The sequence below is a fragment of the Lepidochelys kempii genome, chromosome 6 (genome assembly GCF_965140265.1).
Source record: "Lepidochelys kempii isolate rLepKem1 chromosome 6, rLepKem1.hap2, whole genome shotgun sequence".
Lineage (NCBI taxonomy): Eukaryota > Metazoa > Chordata > Testudines > Cheloniidae > Lepidochelys > Lepidochelys kempii.
Genome location: NC_133261.1, coordinates 88,955,681 through 88,975,832, shown reverse-complemented (window position 1 = coordinate 88,975,832; position 20,152 = coordinate 88,955,681). Strand labels below are relative to the sequence as shown.

General features: G+C 39.9%; 1 protein-coding gene across 9 annotated transcripts in view; it reads right to left on the bottom strand.

Annotated features, from left to right (window-relative positions):
• The window catches only part of MIPOL1 (mirror-image polydactyly 1), a 288,733-nt gene that overhangs the window by 256,789 nt on the left and 11,792 nt on the right, over window positions 1–20,152 (bottom strand). For 3 of the 9 annotated variants that reach the window (XM_073349060.1, XM_073349058.1, XM_073349061.1), the window contains exon 3: window positions 13,228–16,023. The exons of 3 other annotated variants lie outside the window; for them this stretch is intronic. The gene's annotated coding sequence lies outside the window, so the exon portion shown is untranslated. Of the gene's footprint in view, window positions 1–9,910; window positions 13,197–13,227; window positions 16,029–20,152 lie in introns of those variants that run through there. 3 more of the 9 variants (XM_073349063.1, XM_073349059.1, XM_073349065.1) reach the window with 3 other exon arrangements.

Below are 20,152 nucleotides of genomic sequence, written 5' to 3'. Positions count from 1 at the left end.
AATCACACTCCTCGTAAAATAATGTTCACTGAGCTATGCTGATAGACAACTTCACAGAGCCGTCTGACTCCAGGTAACATTAATTTGGCAACTTGTAAAGAAGGCTAAGAATGTGGCAATGGTATATATAAAAGAGATCTATTAAAGGGATACAGTAACAGTATACAGGAACACTTAAAAATATTAACAAGTATGTAACTATTATTGAAGGGAATATATAAATTACAGGTGATCAGATTTAGTTTTCAGGAAGCCTACCTGATGCTACTGTCTGCTGGCATCAACTGCTTAGAGTTTTATTTTTCAGCAGAATTTGGTTCACTTGAACTATTTCCAAAGGGGAGTGGTTGTATTGCAACTTCAAATCTGGTGTATGGTGAGAGCGATGATATTCTCCCAAAACTCAAACTTGTAATTAGCAATGCTATCCTCTCTGCAAGAAAGGCTGTTATATATTTACAGCAGCAACCTGCTGTAAATATATCTTTAAATCAGAGGCTGTACCTGCCCATACTAGATTTGATCCAGTCAACAGCAGTCTCTGATCCTGACTGACCTTGTACAAGTATCATAGTTGATCTTCTCTAGGTGGTCCTGGCCAAGTGTCCCCCCCACAGCCTTAGTGCTGCAGCAAAATGTACGTTAATCTCTTTTTAATAAAGATACTTTATTTTTGGCTACAAATGATATGTGGGATGACACTAGGGGCATTAATACATCTCCACTCCCTTATAACACTGAAAATACCTGACTCTGTAATGTTACGATAAATGTGGAGTGTATATAATAACAAGGGCAATGTATTTCAATCTCATTTTATTCACTTTATATTTCCAACAAAAGAAATGTATTTTGCAAATGAAGGTGCTTCTATCTACTGACCTTGGCATTCATCAGGACCATACTGTGATTTATATTGAGAATTCCAAGACTTTATCTAATCTTATAAATAAATGTAAAATACATAAAACAATTATCCTAGAGTAAAATTGAATTTTATCTCTCTGTAATCAGCTTTTGTCTATGCTACACATTTCTATATTTGAATACAATTCAAAATTAATAACAGCTATAATTTATTTTCTGACTTTTCATTATCTTGACATTTTAACAATCATTTTTTATATACATAGGCTTTACTTTATCTAGGGCTTCCACCCCACAGTTGATTTTTAGCCATGAACAATGTACTCTTCCAGAATACCTGTTCAAGGAATAAGCCTGTTAAAAGAATACATTTCCCATCTAGCAAACCAAAATATACAGTATCAAGAAATAAAAGGAATTCATTGTAAAGGAAAAATCAGAGTAAAGAAGAATATGTAGTGCTGCATGTCAATGATCCCGAATACTGTGTGTACTTCAACATCTGCCTACAGCAAACTGAATTAAAGAGAGAAACTGGCTTTGATTGATTTCCTTGCTTTTAGAAGTTTCCCCAATTAGGAACATAAGATTAGCCAGTGCTCCATTTAATAGCAATTCTTAGCTCTTATCAGTAGATCTGAAAGAGCTTTACAAAGTGAGGCAAGTATCATGCATCCCCATTTTATAGATTGCGAAACTGAGGCAATAACTTTCCCAATATCACCCAGCAAGCAAGTAGCCGAGCCAGAAATAGAACCTAGATCTGCTGAAGCCCAGTCCAGTGCTCTATCCACTACAACATACTGCCTCCTCTGTCTAGTATACTGCTTCTGACAACAGCCAGTACCAGATGCTTCTGAGGAAGGTACAGATACATGAAATACCAAAATAGAGGACTATGGAATAAGCTGCCAACAAAAGTTTCTTCCCTCTCAATTAGTGGCTGACTTATGAGGGTTTATAGTGTCCTTCCAAATTATAGGGTTTATAGTCCTTCCAAAGCATGAGGGTTTATAGTCCTTCCAAATTTTCTCTACATATTTCTAAATAGAATATTTTCATCAGAAGCTAGTACAAAGAACCTTCAATGACATAAAAAATGTCCGTTTTCCAATTTTGGGGGGGGAGTGGGGTGGGGGGGGCAAAAATTGCCAATCTTGTTAATTTCAATTTTTACAAAAATGTCATGGCCCTTTTCAAACTTGTAGTACATGACCTTGTACACATGTTATGATTACATAATTATATATAGGACTCTACATGTACACAGCACTCGTCAGAGGAGGCATGGTCCTTGTCCAAGAAGCTTACAATTTAGCTCAGGCATTAACAGTGGTGAACAGTTGAGGTGCATGGGTGGCATTGGCATGATCAGTGAGGAAAATCCACCATTGGAAGGCTTCACAAGAGAAGTATTGTTCAAAAAATTATATGAAAGAGGAAAGGGGGGTCAGTTGGGAAATGATCCAAGATGCCAAATACATTCTATTCCCACTAACTTCAGAGGAAGCTGGGGGTGTTCAGAATCCTGATATGATTTCTCAGCACCCTCAAGGATCTAGTCCTTAGTGAGTAAGTCATAAAGGGAAGTTTGAGGCATAAAAGCTAGCATAAAAGAAAGTACAAAGCCAATACCAGGAGGAAACAACAAAAAGGAGCAGTTAGGAGAAAAACTTGAAAGAGGGAAGGTAGGCTAAGGCAGAGCTGAGTCGAGCCTTAAAAATGAAGGCAAGGAGCTTGATCTTTAACCCCATTTAGGCACACCCTTCGAACACACAAAAATACAGTGCTGATGTCATAGAAAGTCCTCAAACAGCATGGACAAAAAAATCTTGAGTAAATAAAAATGAAGAATAGATCTGCTCTGTGGCTTGGCTACAATGCTATGTGTCATGAAACTGGACAAGTAGTGCTCAGAGGTTCTCACACTTCAATGCACCGCAACCCCCTTCTGACAACAAAAATTACTACACGACCCCAGGAGTGGGGGCCGAAGCCAGAGTCTGCCTGATTCCCACTACCCCAGGTGGGGGAGCCAAAGCCCGAGTCCCACCACCCTGGGCAGGGAAGGGGTCAAAGTTGAAGCCCAAGGGCTTCAGCCCCAGCCAAGGGGCCTGTGATCTGAGGGCTGAATCCCTCAGGCTTCAGCCCCGGGTGGTGGGGCTCAGGATTCAGCCCCGAACCTAAGCAAGTCTAAGCCAGCCCTGGCAACCCCATTAAAATGGGGTCCCAACACACAGTTTGAGAACTGCTGCTGTAGGGCATTAAAATGGATAAGGGAAGGGGGTAAGGAAGGAAGCTGGCTGTGTAAATGCCACTTGTGCACCAATGGTGGATTGGTAATTGCATTAGTATCAAAGGAGGCTGCTCACCTTGCCTCCCTGGTTGCAGGAGGAATGTCATAACCATGGTGGTCTAGACTGTTGAATAAAAACAGCATTCCCAAGAATGAGTGACCTTGAGTCTGAAGTGGCCCTGGGTCAGAGTGAGGCATGGTTAGGAAGAAGCCCATTGAATTCCTTAGTGGTAAACCCAACAAGGAGAGGGAGAAATAGTATGAAAGAACACTGTAGTTAACTAAAGAAAAGGTTAAAAAAAACAAACAATATTTTTGCAGCTTAGCATTTATCTGTGAACTGCTGGTGCAACTCTATGTTCCATGGTAAAGCTATGAAGCTCTTGGTTGTTTGACAAGACAAGCTACAAGCTTGAATGAAATGTTCAGCTTAAAGAATTAGAATAAATCTGATGATTGATGTTTTACTGAATGTGACGGGCTGTCATCCATTTTAAACAGGATCTTTGCTAGGATGTACTGAAAGCAATTTTTCCATTACCCTGAACATACTAAAGCTTTTTCCAATGACAGCTCACTTCAGACTATTCAGAGAAAAGACCTGCTCAAACTATTGCCATTTAAATAAAATAATGAAACAGGAATTGAGCTAATTTGAATAATTAAGCATTCAAACCAGAACTGTATATTTGTGATTAATTCACACCCAATCCACAAAAACATACAAACCAAAACTATACACTCATTTCCTAATTACCTCTAAAAATTACAAGATACAAGGTATTTTAATCATTTATTTGCTCACCCAAGCCTTACATATATAGACGATTCCATATTTTGAAATATTAGGTTATTGCAAAAGACAGTATTGAAAACAATGAAATAGTGTTAACTGATGCGGGAATGTGTCTGATACTATCTATTCTTAGGTTAGATAGTAAAGACTAGGAGTGGATGGGTCATGACACAAAGTAAAACTATTTCCCCATGTTTATCCTCCTCCCCTCCCCCACACTGTTCCTCAGATGTTCTTGTCAACTGCTGGAAATGGCCCACCTTGATAATCACTACAAAAGTTTTTTTCCCCCCCTGCTCTCCTGCTGATAATAGCTCACCTTACCTGATCACTCTCCTTACAATGTGTATGCTAACAGCCATTGTTTCATGTTCTCTGTGTATATAAATCTCCTCACTGTATTTTCCACTGAATGCATCCGATGAAGTGAGCTGTAGCTCATGAAAGCTTATGCTCAAATAAATTTGTTCGTCTCTAAGGTGCCACAAGTACTCCTTTTCTTTTTGCGGATACATACTAACACGGCTGCTACTCTGAAACCTATCTATTCTTAGTATTACTGTTAGACTATGCATAAAAGATAGTGATACAGAGGTTCTGCAATTTTCTTTTCAAATTAAGAAAGATTCATTAAAGAAAGTCCTGGAGTGGAATTCTGTAATAACATAGAAGAGACAAGAAATCAACCTGCATTTTTCTGGCCTGTCTAAACTAAATTTGGAGTTAAGTTTAACCTTTGTCCGGGGTAATTACTGCATACATATCGATGCTCATTTTTAGGACGTGCATATAAATCTAAAATAAATAATTAATTAGTGTTGCCTCTGGGCAGTGCCTTATACCAGTACTTTACAAAAACTGTAGCCTAGCCACAGGTAGTTTTGGGACAGAAAATACCGGGCCTACAAATGCTGGTAATTCCTTAAGTAAGAACACCCTTTCCCCATTAGATTGTACGTACATACACTGCGTGAGGAATTAGGTGGTGATGATATTTTAGGTGATCTTTTCACACAAGGTCAATGCTAAAGATAAATGAAAAATGAATTTTGTGGCCTCATCCAAGGTCTCTACATCACAGAACTTCCACATGTAGAAAATTGACACAACTGATTATCACTGCAATAACACCAACAATATAGGTCAAAATTCAAGTACATTAGTAGAGCTAAGAGGGAAAGCTTGCCCAGTATCTCTGCCATTTGTCTACGCCAAGCCATCGCAGTTAGTGAATCCAATTTCAAAATCATTAAATTCACTCGCAACTTGCAGAACAATGAAGTCAAATAATATATTACAGCCTTGAAGATGTCATAATAATGTTCAGATTGTTCTTTCCTCCAGTTATTGGGCAGCACTCTGCATACAGTTAGTAGATTAACATCTGACTTAAATTTCATACCATATTATTGTCGAAAAAGAGCAGTATGTGCTATGATCCAAGAAGAAAAACAGTCATTTTGAATCCTGTTTGGTTCTAAATCAGGCAAATAAATCTGTTAGAATGAATGCTACATTAGGGATTTTTAAAGCTCCATCTAAGTGGTGACAAACTACTGGGTATGAGTCTTTTGTTATTTTCACAAAATACAAAAAACATTTAGCCAGAGGTAGTGATGTTATGACAAAGGTAAGCCAGAAATAATGGAAGAAAACCCTTATACTTCGTTTTCATTCCAAGATAAGCTTCTCTCTAAGAAAAGATGTATATGCAACTAAAAATTCTAAAACCATTTTTCTAAGTTCTGAAAAGCTTTTCAGAATAGTATGCTTTCCAGAAAAACGTCTCTGTACTTCACTCCTAGAAAAATGTTAAATGTCATTTTTCACTTGCCCGCCCATGCACAAGGATGTTTTATATATAAGAAATGCTTCATATAAGAAATCATGATAGTTTCACCCCAAAACTCTATTCAAAGTAACAAATTCCTAAATATGACTGGCTAATGCTGCTGTGAAATAGCACTGAATTGTGCTACAAAAAATATTCCATAAAGTTAGTCTGCAAAATCGTAATATGTGAGTAAAAGCAAGTGTGCTTCAACCTTCAAAGAACACAAACCAAAGATGGTGTTCTGAGAAAACTAACTTGTTCTGTTAAATTTCTTTTTGACAAATGCCAAAACATTACCTTTCACTGTCTCATGTGTAACATCATGCCTTGAATGTATTTGTTTTACTTGCATAAATAGCAGTGTGCAGAGACTCACTTTCTGACACTACTTCAGCTTGCAATTCACTATTACTGCACAGTAGTAACCCAAATCTGTAACATTTGGACATAAATGAATCCCTTATTTTTGGGATATCAGATACTGTACAAAAGTGTTATTGTACTATGATGTTATTCAGATGTAGGACAGTTGGGACTCAATCAATTTCCAGATTTTCTGAGAAAAATATGAATGACCAAGAGCATCAAATAAGAGATGCACTGTATTTAATTTCTTTTCAGAAAACACCAAAACAGTCCAAATTTAAAGTTTTAGAAACTGATCTTTAGAACGACAGATTTTTTTTCCAATCAATACTATATATTTACATTCTTTCAGACAGCAATTTCAAGAAAACCTTGGTTCCCCCCCTCCGAGTAAAAATATAAAAGAACTGTAGCATCACTGTAACCACATCATCCTGCTCTTTAGATGTTGTTTCACTCTCATAGCTTGTGTCAACACACAGAAATGGCACCATTTTAACTAAATTGGTTTCAAAATGTATTTTGTTAAATTAGCATAACTCCCCTTGTGTGGACACTCTTAAATCACGTTAAGAGTGGTCAATATGGATTTAGCTTCATTTGGTAACAAACCAAATTCATTCGAGCCTATTCACACTACTTGTTTTTTAAGTTGAGGGTATGAATATGCATCAGGCACAACAAAGTGCGCAGTTTTTTGCTGACCTATTTTCTGCAGTTGTATCTGCATTTTCAGTTAAAAACTCAAAGGCTAAATGGATATCAGAGCCTTAGGCTACGTCTACACTACCCGCCGGATTGGCGGGTAGTGATCAATCTATCAGGGATCGATTTATCGTGTCTAGTGTAGACGCGATACATTGATCCCCGATCGCTCTGCCGTTGACTCCGGAAATCCACCAGGGGGAGAGGAGGAAGCAGAGTCGACAGGGGAGTGGCGGCCGTCGATCCCGTGACGCGAGGACGCGAAGCAAGTGATTCTAAGTCGATCTAAGATACGTTGACTTCAGCTACGCTATTCTCATAGCTGAAGTTGCTTGCGTATCTTAGATCGATCCCCCTCAGTGTAGACCAGGCCTTAGTGTCTCAGTGCAGGATCAGCGTCCATGACTTGTACAATACATTTCAAAAAAAGTTTTAATACTTCATGCGTTTTTTGAACATGTAATATAGAATCATAGGCATGAAAGCACTTTCAATTATATATACGGGGTTTCTGGGAGACTGGATAGCCAGTATTGTCACCTGTTATTTTAGAGATCCACTGTTGGCACATAGCTCCATCTAGTGTTTAAAGATACTAAAGAAACTCTCAAAAAAGCTGTATTTGTTGAAAGATGTTTTAACAGTTCAGCATGTCAAATGTGGTAATAAGGGCCCGGCCCTCGGAAAAACAACTGAACAAAAGAAAAAGGTTAAATGACAATCTTCATCAGTGTATGATCTCCTTTATTGTTCCCAATAAATGTACTCTCAAAATGTATTTCAAGAAGCTCCTAAACTACCACCATTAGTCTAACGGGTACCCAAATCAAGACATGAGAACCATCATAAAGTAAAAAGTAAAGGAGTACTTGTGGCACCTTAGAGACTAACAAATTGTTAGTCTCTAAGGTGCCACAAGTACTCCTTTTCTTTTTGCGAATACAGACAAACACGGCTGCTACTCTGAAACCCATCATAAAGTATTCATTCCTCATGCACATGTAAAGTTCAATATGTCCTAGAAAAATACATACAGCAGATAACTATTATTGGCACAGTAGCACTGTTCTAGACACATATGGACTTCATTTCTTCAAATTTATAGAAATGCAAATGCTTCCATAACATGCATTTACCTTTTAAAACAGTAAATATGATCCCAATTTAATATTTTTCCTCATATACAGGTAAAAAGTGTGCTACACTTGTTTTCTACTGCTTGCTTATGCTCAACACATAAGTAATCTGCTGTTTGGTAGCGGACAGTAAATCAGAGAATTGGGATGTGAGGTACACGAGCAGTATCAGATCACAGGTTACAAAACTTGCAGTTTGTTTTTTTTCGGGGTGGCGTTAAGTTAAAGACAAGCAAATATCTCAACACGAATGTTGGCATTTTAAAATTACTGTAGTTTGTTCTAAAAAGTATTTTTAAAATGTGAGTAGCAATAATCGTAAGGTTGTTGTTCTACGTACTGTTCCTTTAAGGAACACAGTGAAATTAGGAAGGATTCTACTTCACAAGGATATAGGTGTGGAACTATATCCTTTTTCATGATATGTAGTCAGGTGCAAACATAGAAGCTTAACTTTAAAGTTCCCTGTGGTCTAATAAAAACAAACAGTTTTAGAGACAGAGCCAAGAATGCAGATTTATAAAAAAAAATTATGTTTGCTTTTCTTTAAAGACAATCATGCCAACTGAAATGTTTAACTGCATCTTTCTAAATTAAGATTTGTTAAAAAATAAAATATAATGTCAACAAACTCATGAAATATTGACATAACAAGCAACGAAAAACAACTGTGAATTAACATGTTTGTAAACAGATTAAAATCGAATGGCTAAATACTTGAATATTTTACTTTAATTACTATAAAGCAATGTATCCAATAGGGTATTAACTTTATTACACATTCAAAGATAATATTTGTGAGAACAAAAGCAATTTAACCTGAGAAAATATATTTTTATAGATACACCAGATAGGATTATTTTACCAGGCTTTCAAGCATGCTTCATAGCGTACCATCATTTTTACCATTACACAATGACAAGTTACACAGGTTTATTAGTGTTATCTGAAATGTATGCATTTACATACTAATATGCCCAGAGGGTGTGAAAGAGTGTGCACACACAAAAAATAGCACACTTAAGTACACAGACCTTCTTAAATTACCAAACTATGTCTAGATAATGTAGAGTACCTGAATTATTCTCACAAAAGCAAGAAAACTACTGAAAGTTGAAATCCTGGGTTTACACTGTATATAATTCACAAAGGGCCTATTTCAAAACTCACTGAAGTCAATGCAAGTTTTTCCGCTGACTTCAATGGACTTTAGGTCAAGCCATACGACTTATTTTAAAAAGGAACATCTTCATTTAAGTTCATATTTCATTTGTGGCATTAACATTGTTCCTTCACCACAGTATTGTATTGTATTTTTGTAGGGTTTAATTTTCTTTTTTATTTTAAAGTACAAAAACAAATCAACACTTTTCCAAAAAAAATCTAAATAGGAACAAGTGAACCTTGTAAAAATTTCCAACTATTTCTCCAAGAGTTCTGTTTTTCACAAAGTAAGTCTGTGTTTTTGGAAATCCAAAGCTTTCAAACCATTCCCATAGCCCCCATCATCAGGCAGGGAAGGACTGCACTGCACCCTCAGTCATGCTGGAGAAAAAAAAAGAGTGAATATATCACAACACTTTGCCCAATCTCCCTAAGCTTCTCATACACTATGAATTGCCTTGGTCTCTTGGGGCTTTTCATAGCACTGTGGAACATAGTCAAAATTATTTTCCCGTGTTTTGCTGCTGCTCGATGAAGTGTTGAACGACCAGTCTTCCTCCCCTGCCTGCTCACCAGAACAGTCTCCCTTTGATGGTAGGGTGTAGTAGACTTTTTGCCAGGCTACTTGAAGACAGAAAATGCGCGGTAAAGCAATATGCGTCCTATAGAAAGTGCTAGAGGGGAACATAAAATGCTAACTACACCCAACCCATCGAACAACACTGGTAAGAAAGTGGGTATGGTACCTGGAGCCTTTTGGGGTGGGTGAGTGCAGATGGACATGGCTCTCAAGGGTTGTGAGAACTTCACTCCCTGGTCCCTTGAATGACAGAAAGCATTTATGGATCTCCACCATCTCTTCCTGACATAGGGCAGGGAAAAGGGTTGCATTTCATCTGTCATCCTACCCAAAGGTCATGGAGATGCTTCTCTTCCCCTTTTTAACTATGTGATGGGATGAAAGTTAGTGCCCTGCCAGATGTAGAAATCCACGTGTCTTAGCCCACGGCAAGGTACTGATAGCAAAAAGACAGGAATTGGCAAAATTCCAGTGCCAAACAGAACGCAAGCCTCAGAAGGTTCAAGCTCTGTTCTTAGTTTCAAACTTGTGATACTTGAGTGGGTTTGAAATTAGGCAAAATGTATTGAATACATGTTGAAATTATTGCTGATATTTTATGTTCTTTTCTTCATTCACAATACCTTAATTACAATACACATTGCCACAAAGCAAGCAGCTCATATGATGTTTTTATCAGAGATTTTTCTGTCAAGGGAAACCATGTCCCAAAATTTTGTTGCAACAGAGAATGGCATTTATGTATAACAAGACAGGAAAAATTGTGATATAAATGCCATACACATAATGCTGAAAAATAAAAACAAAACAGAGGAGATAAATACATATATACAAAATAAACTGGATGAGAAATATTGCTACTTTCACTCACTGGGACTGCATCTAAAACCAGCCAACCAATTTCTCTGTAGGTCCATCACTGCTGAACACCCAATACTGCAAGGCCCTGAACAACCTCAAAATTTCTATTGACCTGAATGTGAGTTGCAGTTCTGTACCTTGAAGAATTGAACTCTAAAAAATCCAACTACAGATCAAGAACCTTGGAAAAGGAGAATTGTATTGATGGGAAACTAGTGCCACTTATCTTGAAGCCCAGCATTCATATTAGCATTGGTAAATTTTATTATAGTTACATACATTATCTATACACTAAATTAATATAATATATACAAAAGTACACACATCATATAAAGGGTAAAGACTCCTATTGAACTGAAAACTGATATAATGTTGCCTATAGTTTAGCTACTGCTCCACCATAATATAATACATGTATATGCTATTTACACTGTTGCCAATTTTGCTTGGACGTAGTCCCAGAGTTTTCAGCACATGACAATCTTTAATTAAAGATTAATCTTTAATTCCGGGAGACTCCAGGACAACCCTAGCTGTATACTGTGTTGACATGAAGGCAATAAATGGCATCACCATGTATACCTTGCTTGCACACTACCCTCTAATCCACCTTAGCCAGAACTATTTTCTCTTTTCTTTTCTTAAAAATGTATAAAATAAACCATTCCACATGGCATACATGCTTACACTGTATGCTTCTAAACAGTTTTCAGGTAAAATACCACCATTTAGGAAAATAAATGTATTTTTCAGAAAATAACATACTACAAAATTACTTCTTTCCACCCAAAAATAGGATATCCAGTACTTGCAGCATTTAGTTCTGGGCAAGAAAAATATTTAACATTCAGTACCTTGTGAACCATCTGGTCTGGAAATAAATATACAACATGTAACATGCAGGATAACCATGTCATATCCCCCTTTAGTGACTAGAGTAGAACCTACTATTGCTCCTACATACTGTACTGTTACTCCTCTGGCTCAAATGGTAGAGGCCTGTGCTTTTCGTGCTGACGGCCTCATGTTGAATCCTGAGTGACAATCCATGGGAAAGTCATTTAAAATGGGAGAGCTGGTTCACCTCTTTCCAATGGTCTATAGCACTTGTTTCTTGCCCTGACAAGATCCTGGATTTTAACATCACAACATTATGATTTTATTGTAATGTACCTAAGAGATATGAACAAATACTTCATATTATTATTTTTATCTTCTTCCAAGTCCTATGTCATTCACAGTATGCATGCTAGCTTTACAGGTGAAGAGATTACACAAAGTAGTTCTAACAACACTTCCTTAAAAATAGTGTCTAAAACATTTGTAAAATAGTTTTTTGTATTAAAAATGTAGCAAGAACAAAACATACAAGATGAGGTGTAGGATAAGTGCTTTAATACTAATTTGATACAAGACAAAGGCCTATGTTGTAACTAAATATGAAGGAATAAGACTTCCAACACAAACACTTTTGTACAGCAGGATATTATAACTCATGCTTCTCAGTAAATTCTTACGTTGCAAACTGCTCCATCACACAATCAGAATAAAATTAATTAAAATAACACAAACCAAACCAAATAAAGTTACTTGAGCAAGTAACACTTTCCCCATATGGAGGGTGGCTGGTAAGCATTTCCTACTTTTGAAATGTTTAGATATGCATCCTGCTGCAACGAACTGAAAGGCCACTGAGAGGTGTGCTTGCACCAGTGAAACAACACATGAATGCGAGCCTTCCACAATGTTATTTTAATCCATTCCAACTCTGCGGGGAAACAGCCACTTGTCTGTCTATAAACTTGTCTTTCTGCCAATCAAACAAGCTCTCAAAATTAAGCTAATCTACAATGCACAGGGGAAAATTGTCAAAAAAACAAAGTATGTGCTAAGATATTTTATTCTTATGTCAGAAGTATTATTAGTACATCCAAGAATGGGGCAATCCACTCACTAGCACTAGCTGATGGAGTAGAATGCAAAGAAGGGGTTCACATTTGAATCCTGTACTTAGTATGTAACGCTGAATGTAGTATGGCAAGAAAACTGAAGTGAAACTCAATTCTCCTAAAGAAAATAAACTATTGTAACTATGAAAACGCCAATTAAGACCCCTGTCCTGAAAAGATTTATGCATTGAAAATTGGAATGCAGCATGATAATTTTTTTAATTGTACAAATTTTGTGACAAATTTTTAAAATTAAAATTCACACATATCCACTAGCATGCTTGAAAGAGCCTTATTCTGCTTCTCCCAAGCTAGTCTGAGGCCTCCTCCACACTACAAGTTTAGGTCGAATTTAGCAGCGTTACCTCGATTTAACCCTGCACCCGTCCGTCCACACGACGAAGCCTTTTTTTTCAACTTAAAGGTCTCTTATAATTGATTTCTTTACTCCACCCCCGACGAGGGGATTAGTGCTGAAATCGGCCTTGTCGGGTTGAATTTGGGGTACTGTGGACGCAATTCAATGGTATTGGCCTCTGGGAGCTATCCCAGAGTGCTCAGTTGTGACCGCTCTGGACAGCACTCTCAACTCAGATGCACTGGCCAAGTAGGCAGGAAAAGGCCCGCAAACTTTTGAATCTCATTTCCTGTTAGACCAGCATGGCAAGCTCACCTGCGCAGGTCACACTGCAGAGCCCATCAGCACAGGAAACCATGCAGTCCCAGAATCGCCGAAGAGCTCCAGCATGGACAGAACGGGAGGTACGGGATCTGATCGCTGTATAGGGAGAAGAATCCGTGATGGCAGAACTCCGTTCAAAATGATGAAATGCCAAAATATTTGCAAAAATCTCCAATGGCATGAAGGACAGAGGCTACAACAGGGACCCGCGTGAAAATTAAGGAGCTCAGGCAAACCTACCAAAAAAACCAGAGAGGCAAATGGCCACTTCGGTTCAGAGCCCCAGACATGCCGCTTCTATGATGAGCTGCATGCCATTCTAGGGGGTGCAGCCACCACTACCCCAACCCTGTGCTTTGACTCCATCCAAGGAGTGGGAGGCAACACGGAAGCAGGTTTTGGGGGCGAGGAAGATGATGAGGAGGAGGAGGTTGTAGATAGCTCACAGCAAAGAAGCGGAGAAACTGGTTTCCTCAACTGCCAGGATCTGTTTATCACCCTGGACCTGGAGCCAGTACCCCCCGAACCCACCCAAGGCAAACTCCCGGACCCTGAAGGCGGAGAAGGGACCTCTGGTGAGTGTACCTTTGTAAATATTATTCATGGTTTAAAAGCAAGAGTGTTTAATGATTAATTTGTCCTGGCATTTGAGGCTAGTACAGCTACTGGAAAAGTCTGTTAATGTGTCTGGGGGTGGAGTGGAAATCCTCCAGGGACATCTCCATAAAGCTCTCCTGGATGTACTCCCAAAGCCTTTGCAAAAGGTTTCTGGGGAGGGCAGCCTTATTCCATCCTTCATGGTAGGACACTTTACCACGCCAGGCCAGTAGCACGTAGTTGGGAATCATTGCAGAACAAAGCATTGCAGCGTTTGGTCCCGGTGTTTGCTGGCATTCAAACAACATCCGTTCTTTATTTCTCTGTGTTACCCTCAGGAGAGTGAGATCATTCATGGTCACCTGGTTGAAATAGGGTGGTTTTAGTAAGTGGACGTTCAGAGGTGCCTGTTCCTGCTGGGCTGTTTGCCTGTGGCTGAACAGAAATCTTCCCCACTGTTAGCCACGCGGTGGGGGGAGGGCTGAAGCCATCATCCCAGAGAATTGTGTGTGTGGGTGGGTGGGGGGGGATTAGTTGGGTTTCTGCTGCACGTTAACCCGGAAACCGCAGCTCCTCCTTTTAAATTGCCAACCCATTTTAAAAGGCCAACCCCACGGCTACTTCGTTTGGAAATGAGGGCACTGCTGTTTGAAACCATTCCCACATGTTATGAAGGTTAAAGAAGCCCAAAGACTGTGGCTTACCATGGCTGCCCGCAAGCCGAATTCTGTTGCCTGGCCCTGCATGAGTGATCTCTCACACCAAACTAGCATACCCTCAAAAAGAGGCAAAATGCGACCTTGTAATGAAAGCACATGTGCTATGTAATGTTAACAGCAAGGTTTACCGTGAAAAAGTGTATCCATTGTTCTATAAAATCTGTCTTTTTAACTACCACTCTCCCTTTTTTTCCCCTCCACCAGCTGCATATGTTTCTCCTTCCCAAAGGCTAGCGAAGATTAGAAGGCGAAAAAACCGCACTCACAATGAAATGTTCTCTGATCTCTTGCTGTCCTCCCACACTGACAGCACAGCAAAATACGTGGAGGCAGACAATCTCAGAGTGCAGGAAAACACAGTATGACCGCGAGGAGAGGTGGCGGGCTGAAGATGGTAGGTGGCGTCAGCTTGCTGAAAGAAGGCAGGATTCAATGCTCAGGCTGCTAGAGGATCAAACTCATATGCTCCAGCGTATGGTTGAGCTACAGGAAAGGCAGCAGGAGCACAGACTGCTGCTACAGCCCCTGTGTAACCAGCCGCCCTTCTCCCCAAGTTCCATAGCCTCCTCACCCAGATGCCCAAGAACGCGGTGGGGGGGGGCCTCCGGCCACCCAGCCACTCCACCCCAGAGGATTGCCCAAGCAACAGAAGGCTGGCATTCAATAAGTTTTAAAGTGCTGTGTGGCCTTGTCCTTCCCACCTCCACCACCCCACTCGGTGCTTCCTTCCTCCACCATTGAAAAGTACCCCTTTCGGTTTATGTACTCGCTGTCTTGGTGCTCTAGTGCCAAGATAGGGATATGGGTTCCGTCTATTGCCTCATCACAGTTAGGGAATCCCATTGCAGCAAAGCCATCCACTATGACCTGCACATTTCCCAGAGTCACTACCCTTGATAGCAGCAGCTCAGTGATTGTGTTGGCTACTTGCATCACAGCAGCACCCACAGTAGATTTGCCCACTCCAAATTGATTCCCGACTGACCGGTAGCTGTCTGGCGTTGCAAGCTTCCACAGGGCTATTGCCACTCACTTCTCAACTGTGAGGGCTGCTCTCATCTTGGTATTCTTGCGCTTCAGGGCAGGGGAAAGCAAGTCACAAAGTTCCATGAAAGTGCCCTTACACATGTGAAAATTTTGCAGCCATTGGGAATCATCCCAGACCTGCAACACTATGCAGTCCCACCAGTCTGTGGTTGTTTCCCGGGCCCAGAATCGGTGTTTCACGCCATGAACCTGCCCAATTGACAACATGATGTGCACATTGCAGGGGCCCATACTTTGTGAGAAGTCTATGTCCATGTCCTCATCACTCTCATCACCGCACTGCAGTCGCCTTCTCCTCGCCTGGTTTCGCTTTTCTTGCAGGTTATGGTTCTGCATATCCTGCTGGATAATGCACGTGGTGTTTATAGTGCTCAGAATTGCCGTGGTGATCTGAGCAGGCTCCATGTTCCCAGTGCTATGGCGTCTACACTGAAAAAAGGCACAAAACGATTGTCTGCCATTGCTCTGATGGAGGGAGGGGCGACTGACAACATGGCTTACAGGGAATTAAAATCAACAAAGGGGGTGGCTTTGCATCAAGGAAAAATAGAATGGCCCCCTCAAGGATAGAACTCAAAATCCTGGGTTTAGCAGGCTGTTGATTTCACGGAGGGAGGGAGGGGGGAGAAAATGAATACAAATGAATACAAAACAAATCTGGTCTATTTCTTGTTTTGATCCACTTCATCTATCTTTATACATCTTGCTGGCAGCAGAGGGTGCAGTATGACTGCTGGCAGGACTGAATCTCCATGAGATGAAACTTAAAAGGGAAATGACTTGGCTGAGTCACTCCCATGTCTGCCCAGGCGCCCCTGACCGACCTCACCGAAGTCAGCTAAAAGAGCACCCTGGAGTGTGGCGACGATGGCTACCAGTCATACTGCACTGTCTGCTGCCAAAAGGCAATGAGCTGCTGCTGTGTAGCAATGCAGTACCGCGTCTGCCAGCACCCAGGAGACATATGGTGACGGTGAGCTGAGCGGGCTCCATGCTTGCCATAGTATGGTGTCTGCATGGGTAACCCAGGAAAAAAGGTGCGAAACAATTGTCTGCCCTTGCTTTCACGGGGGGGGAGGGGCCTGACGATATGTACCCAGAACCACCCGCGACAATGTTTTTGCCCCATCAGGCATTGGGATTTCTACCCAGAATTCAAATGGGCACCAGAGACTGCAGGAACTGTGGTATAGCTACCCACAGTGCAACGCTCCAGAAGTCGATGGTTGCCTCGGTACTGTGGACACACTCCGCCCTTAGAGTATTTGTGTGGAGACACACACAATCGACTGTATAAAAATGCTTTCTACAAAACTGACTTCTATAAATTCGACCTAATTTCGTAGTGTAGACATACCCTAAGCTTGGTACCATTTGCTAAATCGGTATCTTTAAAATATTTAAGTAATCGATTCCATGCAGAAATTTGATCAATAAGATTTTCAGAGCTTACTGCACCTTTTCCTCATAAAGTTAAAATATAGAGCAAGCAGAAATCACCAGAAATCCTCCATATTTACTAAATACTATTAAAAACTCAGCCAATGTACTTCAAGTACACAATTCTGGACCATCAAAGAAGCTTTCTATTAAGCTCTCTCGCATTTGGATACAAACTCAGACCAGACACCAAAAAATCCTGTGCTTTTACTCAGTACTGAGCTTTGTAAGTGGCATTCATGATCAAGGAATTAAACTTTTTTCCCCATTCTATTAACATATTAATTATCTTTACATTCCAAAAGCATCACATTTTGTACTAGCAGTAGAGAATCTACTGGCAGAGATTTAGATTTTGCCTTTTTGCCTGTTAGAAATGCGTATCATTTAATTTACTGCAGATTTGGTTCCAACATTGCTATTCAAATTAACATATTACACGAAGTCAAAATTCTGCCTTCATTGGAGTTACCCAGGATGAAAGTAAGGGTTGAATTTGGACATTATGATGTTATATGGATTTTGGTAAATTCTGCATCATTAAAACCATACTGACAGCGAGAAGATTAACTCATTACCTATTATTTCTTCCATACCTAGGACCCAGTCCCACAATATCGAAATTGATGGGAGTTTTGCCACTGAATTCAAAAAGATCAAGCCTTTAATTTGCTAATTCAACTACTATAAATTGTGATGTATGCATATCAGTTTTCCTCACTAGGAAGTAGACATCAAATGGAGATCTATAATATCAGTCTAGTAGCCTTATTCTCTACTAAAAACAGAGAACAACATTTTAACAATACTTGCAACTACTCCTGTAAATAAAGTCACAACAAAATTCTGTGAACCTTTTCAACACTGAATTTTTTTTAATGAAGTTCAGAAACAAGAAAAGCAATGACTGCTCATACTGTTTTTCAGCATGTCTTTTTCTTCTACTTTTAAACAGAGATTTAAAGCGGGATAATGAACTACCACATATTGAAAGTAAAGCCCTGCATGTAACCATTACCTCTTTGATGCCAATAAAACTATAAGCCTCTTCTTTTTTAAATAGAATATTTTCATTAATTTACACACACCAAAGAAAGAGTACACCTGGTTCCAACCTCAGAATCAATTCAATTGTGCATTAGCCTACCCACATCCTTCTGAAATGAAAACTCAATACTGGAAGGAAGAAATGAGAACGAGCTAAATCAAGATTTTAGAGCTGTGAATGAATTGCAGTTAACTCAAGAGATTAATGCAAAACAAATTAATTAGATTTTAAAAATAGTCACAATTAATTGCAGTTTTTAATCACACTGTTAAACAATAATAGAATACCAATTTAAATGTATGATAAATATTTTTGGATTTTTTTCTACAGTTTCAAATATATTGGTTTCAACACAGAATACAAAGTGTACAGTGCTCACTTTATATTATTATTTTGGATTACAAATATTTGCACTCTACAGAAGAAAAAATAAATAATATTTTTCACTTCACCTCATACAAGTACTGAAGTGCAATCTCTTTATCATGAAAGTACAATTTACAAATGTAGAATTTTTTTCCACATAACTGCACTCAAAAATAAGACAATGTAAAACATTAGAGCCTACAAATCCACGCAGTCCTATTTCTTGTTCAGCCAATTGCAAAGAGAAACAAGTTTGTTTACATTTATGGGAGATAATGCTGCCTGCTTCTTATTTACAAGGTCACCTAAAAGTGAGAACAGGCATTCGCATGGCACTGTTGTAGCCGGCGTTGCAAGGTATTTACGTGTCAGATATGTTAAACATTTGTATGCCCCGTCATGCTTCAACTTCTAGATTTACAGTGCAAATATTTGTAAAAATATAATATTAAGTGAGCACTGTATTGTATTTGTATTCTGTGTTGTAATTGAAATCAATATATTTGAAAAGGTAGAAAAACATCAAAAACATTTATCATAAATTTAAATTGGTATTCTATTATAGTTTAACGATGCGATTAAAACTGTGATTGTGATTATTTTTTTAATCTCACAATTAATTGCAATTTTTAAAATCATCTGACAGCTCTAGAAGATTTCAAACAATCATTATTTCTGCTTTCTCTCAAAAGTGTCCCAAGAATAAAGTCACTATTTGTTTGCATGCAGAGTAACTTGTTTTCATTCATGACAGTATAATAGTTTGCTACAAGCATTAACAATAAGGCTGCGTGTGTGTCATGGACGTCACAGAAGTCACAAATTCCGTGACTTTGTGACTTCTGCAATAGCTGGTGCAGCTGGATCCAGGGCTGCCCTGGGCCAGCCGCCCTGGCTGCTGGTGGGGCAGTCTTTGGCCATCGCCCCCAACCCCCTCCAGCAGCAGCAGTAGTTGGGTGTCAGAGGGGACCCAGGGCTGGGGCAGGGGGCTGCGCTTACCTCGGGGGGCTGCCCGGAAGCGGACGGCATGTCCCTGCAGCTCCTAGGCAGAAGGGCCAGGGGGCTGTACATGCTGCCCCTGCCTGCAGGCATGCCCCTGCAGTTCCCATTTGCTGCGATTCCCAGCGAAAAGCGCTCATGGAGGGGGCAGCATGCAGAGCCCCCTAGCCTTCCCTCTCCCTAGGAGCTGTAGGGACATGCCATCCACTTCTGGGGAGTTGCATAGAGCCAGGTAAGGAGCCTGCCAGCCCCGCCAATCATCCCCTCCCAGCAGGGGGGCCAGGTCGCCCTCTCCCCAGCACCCACGGTGCCCCCCACCCCGCAGCACCTGCAGCCCCCTGGCCCAAGTTTTAGTCAGGGGTATTATCATAAATATAAAGGGAAGGGTAAACCCCTTTAAAATCCCTCCTGGCCAGAGGAAAAATCCTCTCACCTGTAAAGGGTTAAGAAGCTAAAGGTAACCTCGCTGGCACCTGACCAAAATGACCAATGAGGAGACAAGATACTTTCAAAAGCTGGGAGGAGGGAGAAAAACAAAGAGTCTGTGTCTGTCTATGTGATGCTTTTGCCGGGGACAGAACAGGAATGGAGTCTTAGAACTTAGTAAGTAATCTAGCTAGGTATGTGTTAGATTATGATTTCTTTAAATGGCTGAGAAAATAGCTGTGCTGAATAGAATGAATATTCCTGTCTGTGTGTC